We start from the raw sequence: 8,386 nt of genomic DNA, 5'->3' as shown, positions 1-8,386 counted from the left end.
TTTCGGTTTCCTAGGAAATTCGGGATCAACCTACCCCTGGACCCAGCAATACCACTCTTGGGAATATACCCAAGAGATGCCCTATCATATGACAAAAGCATTTGTTCAACTTTGTTCATAGCAGTATTATTTGTAATAGCCAGAACCTGGAAAACACCTAGATGTCCTTCAATGGAAGAATGGATGAAGAAAGTATGGAATATATACACATTAGAGTAGTATGCTACAGTAAAAAACAATGACTTCTCAAATTTTGCATGCAAATGGATGGAAATAGAAAACACTATCCTGAGTGAGGTATCCCAGACCCAAAAAGATGAACATGGGATGTACTCACTCATAATTGTTTTCTAGCCGTAAATAAGGGTCACAGGGACTACAATTGGTGAACCTAAAGAAACTAAATAACAAGGTGAACACAAGGAAAAACATATAGTTGTCCTCTTGGCTATTAGAAGTAGACAAAATTGCCGGGGAGAAAATTGGGATCTTGGGGGTGGTGTGGGATGGGGGTAAGGGGAGATGGGGAGAGAAAAGTTAGAAGGGTGGGGGGGGGAACTTGGGGAAACAGGAGGATTGGGATAAAGTAAGGTTGGACAGGGGAGCACGGAACCACAATTCTTAGTTAAGGGAGCCACTTTAGGGTTGGCAAGAGACTTGACCCTAGAGTGGCTCCCAGGAGCCCATGGTGAAGTCCCCAGTTAGTCCCTTGGGCTGCTGGGGATAGGCAATCTGAAATGACCCTATCCTATGGCAATACTGACGAATATCTTGCATACCACCATAGAACCTTCATCTGGTGATGGATGGAGATAGAGACAGAGACCCACACTGGAGCACTGGGCTGAGCTCCCAAGGTCCCAATGAGGAGCGAAAGGAGGGAGAAAATGAGCAAGGAAGTCAGTACCACGAGGGGCGCACCCACCCACTGAGACAATGGGGCTGATCTATTGGGAGCTCACCAAGGCCAGCTGGACTGTGACTGAGAAAGCATGGGATAAACCGGACTCTCTGAACATGGCGAACAATGAGGGCTGATGAGAAGCCAAGGACAATGGCAAGGGGTTTTGACCTTACTTCATGTTCTGGCTCTGTGGGAGCCTAGCCAGTTTGATTGTTCACCTTCCTAGACCTGGATGGAGGGGGGCGGACCTTGGACTTTCCACAGGGCAGGGAACCCTGCCTGCCCTATGGACTCGAGAAGGAGGGGGAGAGGAGTTTGGGGGAGGGGGAGAAGAGTGAGAGGAGGGGGAGGGAAATGGGAGGCTGGGAGGAGGTGAATACTTTTTTTCCCTTTTCTCAATAAAAAAAAGAAAATGGTTTGATAAGATAGTCCTGAGTGAGACACTTTTAGAAATGATACAGTCTTTACAGACTAATAATAAATAGCTAGCTGACAGGGCTAATACCATCAAAAATCCAAAGATACTTGAAAAAATTAATACTATTGAAAAGGGTAACATTTATTTGACAGACAAAATTGAATCCATGTCAAAGGGTACTGAGAAATTATCTGAAGGAATTTATACTGTTGAATTTGACAATCAAAATTTGATAAATAGTTATAATAGGTTAGCAGATATACTATCTCTCCAGGAAGGCAATCTGTATGTTATCCAAATAATGTCCACGGATGAGATATTATCTTTAAAAGAAAAACTTCAGACCTTGGAATCACTTGTGAAGGATGAGGACCAGAGGCTAGTGCCTCAATGAAATCACTATATATATATATATATATATAGGCCAGGATATTCAGGCTTTACAAAAGACAGTAGTAAAAAGATTGGAAATGATTAAGCAAATTATTGGAGCTGATGAGCAGGGAAAGAAGGTTGAAGGACAGGATTCACCATCACCAGTAGCTGTCAGACATGACTTACCCAGGGTTTTAGCTTCCTACCCTATAATCTACTCTGACAAAGCATCAAGTTCTAAAGGCCCTAAAGGATTGAAAGAAGGTGGATGGATACCTATAGGAATGAATGATCAAAAAGAATTTAAGCAAGTAATAGTAACTTATGGTTTGCATTTTGCATTTGTTAGGGAGATGATAAAGACATGGCCCTCTAGCATTAAAGTGATGCCATACAACTAGCTTTAGTTAGTTTTAACTGTCCTAGATGATGGGCCTAAACTGATGTTTAAATGTTATTTCAGGGAAGAGGCTAAAATTTTAGAACAGCAGGGAAAAGCAAAATGACTTGAGACTTCCCAAGATCAAATTCTTGGTGAGGGCACTTATGCTGACCCACATGCTCAAGCTCTTTATGATGAAGAGATCTTGTCCCTATGCCACAAAGCAGCCTTAAATGCTTGGGACAGGATTCAAGAACTAGGAAAATAAATTGAATCATATACCAGGGTTAAACAGGGCCGGAGAGAATCCCTTAGTGACCTTTTTTTTTTTTTTTACAAAGATTAACTAAAGCTGTACAAATAAGAGTAAAAGACCCAGATGCTAGATGAGTACTTATTGAATCTCTGGCTTTTGAAAATGCCAACTTGGAATACAAAAAGATACTTGGGCCTTTAAAGGTTAGATCAGTACAAATAGATGAATGGATCCTGCATACAATGAAGACTGAGACACTTGACTATAATACTGCATTTGGGGTAGGAAAAGCAATTTCCACAGTAATGAAGAGATATCAAAATGCAAAACATTTTAATTGTGGCAGAATAGGACACCTGAGAAGGGATTGTAGACAAGGAATTCCTAGGAATAATATCTCCTCTGGGAATGGCAAGAATAGGAGGACTTGGCCTTCAGGTATATGTAGAAGGTGTGGCAAAGTCCAACATTGGACCACTGAATGCAGATCAACAAAAGATAGACAAGGCTACCTGATACCATTGGGAAACTCCTTGGGGGGCCTCTCTCAGGCCCCCAAATCAAAAGTGGATCAGTCATTCCTAGTCACTCTAAAGGATATATCTCTCAAGGAAAATTTAAAAATCCAGAATCTTCTGTAAAATCCATACTTTTCTAGATGATGGAATAAGCATGGAGAATGAATCAAAAATTCCAATAGGAAATAGGAAAAGTATATTCTGGCAGACTTCTATAAATGATCAAAGACTAAAGCTAAGAGTGCATATAAATAGCATTATAATTATGGGTTTCATAGAGATGGGTGTGAATGTGAGTATCATTACTCCGGAATCTTGACATCAAAATTGGCCTCTTCAAGAACCAGGTGTTCAGTTACTAGGAATTGGAACCCTATTTCAAGTTAAACAAAGCACAAGATGGGTTGAATGCATAGGGCCAGAAGGACAGAGAAGAAGGCTGAGGCTGTGACTAATATGGAGTCATGACCTGCTTTAGCAATGGAATATCCAGACTAGCATTCCTGCAGTCCCAGAAACTCATAATTTTAGGAAGGATATTATAAGGTACTATAGACAAAGGTCACCAGCCATTCAGTCTGTACAAGAACACAAAGCAACTAGCAAACCTTTAGAGGTACCAACAGTACTACCTTTAAAATGGTTAACTGAGAAACAAATATGGGTTAAACAGTGGCTAAACTATTGACTTTAGGACAACTAGTACAGAAGCAACTAGATGCTCATCATATTGAAGAAGTAACCAACCCTTGGAACTCTCCTGTATTTGTTGTTAAAAAGAAATCTGGTAAATGGAGAATGTGACAGATCTAAGAGCTGTCAATAAGGTAATTCAACTTATGGACCCTCTACAATCTGGAATCTCTCTGCCTTCTTTATTATCAAAAAAATGGCCTTTTTACTTATTGATTTAAAAGATTGTTTCTTCACTATACCTTTATAATAAAAGGACAGAGAAAACTTTGCCTTCACAATGCATACTTATAATAATCATCAGCCTACTAGGAGATGCCAGTGGACCATCCTTCCACAGAAAATGCTCAATAGCTTCACCCTATGCCAATACTTTGTAAGTCAGCCATTGGAAATAATATGTAAAAAAATTCATAAATTTATAATTTACTATTACATGGATGACATTTTGCTATCTGATTCAAACACAGATACTTTAGAAAGAATGTTTGAAGAAATAAAGTTTTGCCAAAATCGTGTTTACAAATTGCTCCTGAAAAAATACAGAGAAGTGATTTTGTCAATTACCTACGTTATAAAATAGGTTAAAAGAAAAATTACAGGAGGCAGATGTGGATAGGTTGAATCCAAATCTTGATGGCATTTTAGTCATATTGACTTCCAGAATTTCCCCCATAGGAATTTTAATGCAAAGGAAAGATATTATCTTAGAATGGATTTTTACCATATAAATCAAGTAAAAAATTAAAAACTTATGTGGAAAAAGTAACTGAATTAATTAGAAAAGGAAAATTGAGGCTTCATCAACTAGCAGTTATAGACCCAGCAGAGATTATAGTGCCTTTTACTTCTGATGAAATTAAAAAAAATGTGGGAAGACAATAAACCTTGGCAAAGAGCTTGTGCTAATTTTTAAGTAGAGATTAATAACAATTATCTCCAAAGTGATAGAATTAACCCTATAAAGAGAACTACCTGGATCCTTCCCTGCAAATACAGAACAAACCAATAACTGGAACCCATACATTTTATACTGATGCAAACAAATCAGGAAAGCCAGGCTACAAATCAAAAGATTTAAGTAAGGTGAAACAAAGCCCTTATAATTCTGTCCAAAAGGCAAAATATATGCTATTTTCATGGTACTAATGAGTTTTAAAGAACCTCTTAATATAATTACTGATTCACAGTATGCAGAAAAGTTGTTTTGCATATTGAAACCACTGAATTTATAACAGATGATACAGAATTAACTTCAAGATATATTCAGGAATAGCTTTATCCCATATACATTATAGACATCTGATCCCTTGCAGGTCTTCCAGGTCCTCTAGCACAAGGTAATGCAGAAGTTGATTGATTACTGATTGGAATAATATTGAAGGCCTCAGAATTCCATAAGAAACTTCATGTCAATAGCAAAGTTTTAAAGAAAGTGTTTTTTATTACATGTCAACAAGCTAAGGAGATTATAAAGATATGTCATACTTGCTCTTTCTATACCCAAATACTGCTAACTGCAGGGACTAACCCAAAGGGTACTCAAAGGAATGAATGCTGGCAGATGTAAGTGTTCCACTTTGCAAAATTTGGAAAATAAAAATATATACACCACACCATTGACACTTATTCAGGTTTTCAATGAACAACTGCTTTGAGCTCAGAAAATGCTGATTCAGTAATCACCCATTTATTAGAAGTTATGGCCATCATGGGTATACCTGCACAAATAAGACAGATGATAGTCTAGCATGTTTCTCTAAGAAAATGGAATAGCTTTTTTTTCTTATTATAATATAAAGCATATTATAGGTATAGCACACAATTTTGCAGGTCAGGCAGTTATAGAAAGATCAAATCAAACTATAAAGGATATGTTAAACAAACACAAAGGGATGGGATATACCTTGAGAAATAGATTGCATAATGTTTGAATTTTCTTAATGCTAACGAGAAAGGGACAACAGCAGCCGAGAGACATTGGAGAACAGAAAAGTCTTCTGAATTAAATCAGCCACTGTATTTCAAGGATGTGTTGACATCACAATGGAAGCCAGAAGATGTGCTACGTTGGGGAAGAGATTTTGCTCTTGTTTCAACAGGAGAAGAAAAGTCATGGATACCATCAAAATTAGTAAAGATTCAGTATGAAAAAAAGAAATATCTTGAGAAAGAGAAATGACAGCTCATCCACAGAGGTGACAACCAATCAGGTGGTAAGGAAACCTCATAAGGGTTGGGGCATGGTTATGTTCTTGTCTTTGCAGGAAAATACTCATTTTCAGAAAGTCAAGAGACTCTGGAAACCTAGATGCCTAAAGAGAAAAGGATGATTATCCAGATTATCCAAGCAAAGAGAATTATCACTTGTGAGGACATGTCATCTGAGGGTAAGAATATCTGAATACTAAATAAAATAATAATCATTACTCACTTAAAAATAAAAGTTGGCCTTTGAGTTGGACAATGGCTCTGTCCTTCTCTAAATCCAAGCATGTTGTTAAAATAAAAATCCGGAGTTTCTGTCTCATATCAGGAGCCATGGTAAGGGACAGAAATAGCAAAGAATTTAGAAAAAAATGACTTTTCTTCATACCTATTTTTGTGTCTATCATACCTGTCACTGAATATATATGCCTGTATAAAATAATGTTTAAGCTTTCCACAATTAACAATGAATTTTCCTGCAGTAATCTTTGAAGTTTCCAGGAAGAAGATGGGGTGTAGGGTTAAGCCAGTCCCTTAGGGGGCGGGCTTGCCTCGGGTGAATGTTTACTTATAAATAGGGTGCACGCGCCCCTTCTGCTTCCTGTGCTATGCGGGAACCTTGGTTCTTTAAGTTTATTTCTTCATTAAAGCTGTACATATTCTTTACAATCTGCCTGCATTTATTTACGCTGCTACTTATTTGGCATCCAACTTTGGGCACTTGCCCTTGCCCCAGCACGGGGGGCGCGAGCTCGATCTTTACCAGCCTTTGCGAGCAAGATTAGCTACCAGAAGCGAGTTTGGAATCAAGTGCATAGCCCGCTAGCTAACACAGCACGCTCCCGCGTGCCGCTTTTACTTTTTAGTTCGGGACTCAGGCCCCAGTGCCAAGTTTGATATACACTCAGCCACACACACACCCATTCCGCCCTGCCTGCTCGCAAGAGCAATTAACTCCTCCCTGCCTGCCTTGGCTTTTGGAGCGGAACCCGGAAGCTCAGGTACCTGTGGTTTTGCAACAAAAGCCGCCACAGTGGCAGATTTGGTCTGATTCAAAGTGACCCCTTCTGTGACCACTCTAACTCCTCAGGCAGAACAATAAATTTCGGTTTTGAGTTGTTTCAGATAAGCTCTCCACGTAAACTTGAGAGGACTTTTTCGCCACCACTGGCAGGAACCGGTCATTGCAGGTAAAAGAATTTTTTCTTTTATAAATAAAATGTCTGAGAACGTGACTATTCTAGACTTTAACAGCCTTTTTGAGTGTACCATGTGGGAGATTTTACAAGAGGTGTCTATCACCCCACATCTATGGATATTTCTGGGATTTGTAGTTTTCCTTGGTACTATATGGTTTGACAATAGAAATATGATAAACTCTTTAAGAGACAAATCCAGGATTCTTAAGGCAGAGGTTGAACGCTTAAAAACTATTGAGAATGACAACAATCTTCTCAAGAATCAGTTTGAAGTTCTCCACGAAGAGAACAGATCTTTGGTTAACATGACTCGGTTAACTGAGCAAAATTTAGAAAAGGTACAGTTTGATGTTAAGGAGAAATTCATTACTATGGAAGAAGGAAGAGCTGATTTGGATCGTAAACTTCAGCAGTCCCTTTCTGTAGGAACTGAAACATTAACTGAGAGAATCAAAACTGCTGAATGTGACAATCAAATTTTGTCTAAAGCTTATGACAGATTGGCAGAAAGATTGTCAATACAAGAAGGCACGATTTATGCCATAAAAATTATGTCCAAAGTTGAGAAGTTATCTCTAATGGACAAACTTCATACTTTAGAATCCTCAATGAAGGCTTTGGAACATAATTCTGGGCAGGAGATTCAGACATTACAGAAGGAAATGGTGAATAGAATTGAAAAGATTGAGGAATTTCTAAATTCTGATGAAGAAGAGCAAAGGGTATAAAGGCAAATTTTAACTCCATCTGTGGGTGAATCTCTCCGGGACAATTTCCACAAAGCTCTACCTACAGCTCTACCTGCCTTTCCAGTAATAACAACAGAGAAGGTGATTGGTTCCAGAAACCCTAGGGTCATCAAGGAAGATACATGAGAGCCTGTCTGTATGAATGATCTTAAAGAAATTAAACAGGCTGTCATGACTTTTGGGATGCATGCCTTTTTTGTTAAAGGGATGCTAAGATCTTGGGCCACAACAAACAGAGCAACCCCCTTGGACTGGCTTCAGCTGAGCTCTGCGGTATTTGAGAGTGGACCGCAACTGAAATGGAAATGCTTATTCTCTCAAGAGGCTAGACTTATAGAACAGCAGGAAAAGGCGAAGGGAATTGACATTTCCCTAGATAAAATTCTAGGTGAAGGGCTCTTTTCCAACCCTCAGGAACAAGCTAATTTGGATGAAAACACACTCTCCATGTGTACTACAGCAGCCTTAAGGGCTTGGGACAGGGTACAAGACCCAGGACAGAGAATGGAATCATTTGTCAGAGTTAAACGGGGTCAGAGAGAACCCTTTAGTGACTTTTTACAAAGATTAACTAAGGCTGTACAAAGAGGGATATCTGAACCAGAAGCAAGACGTATAATAATTGAGTCTTTGGCTTATGAAAATGCAAATGTGGAATGCAAAAAGATTTTGGGGCCTTTAAAG

Source organism: Microtus ochrogaster, unplaced genomic scaffold, assembly GCF_000317375.1.
Source record: "Microtus ochrogaster isolate Prairie Vole_2 unplaced genomic scaffold, MicOch1.0 UNK34, whole genome shotgun sequence".
Taxonomy (NCBI): domain Eukaryota; kingdom Metazoa; phylum Chordata; class Mammalia; order Rodentia; family Cricetidae; genus Microtus; species Microtus ochrogaster.
Note: the sequence above shows the minus strand (reverse complement) of the source record.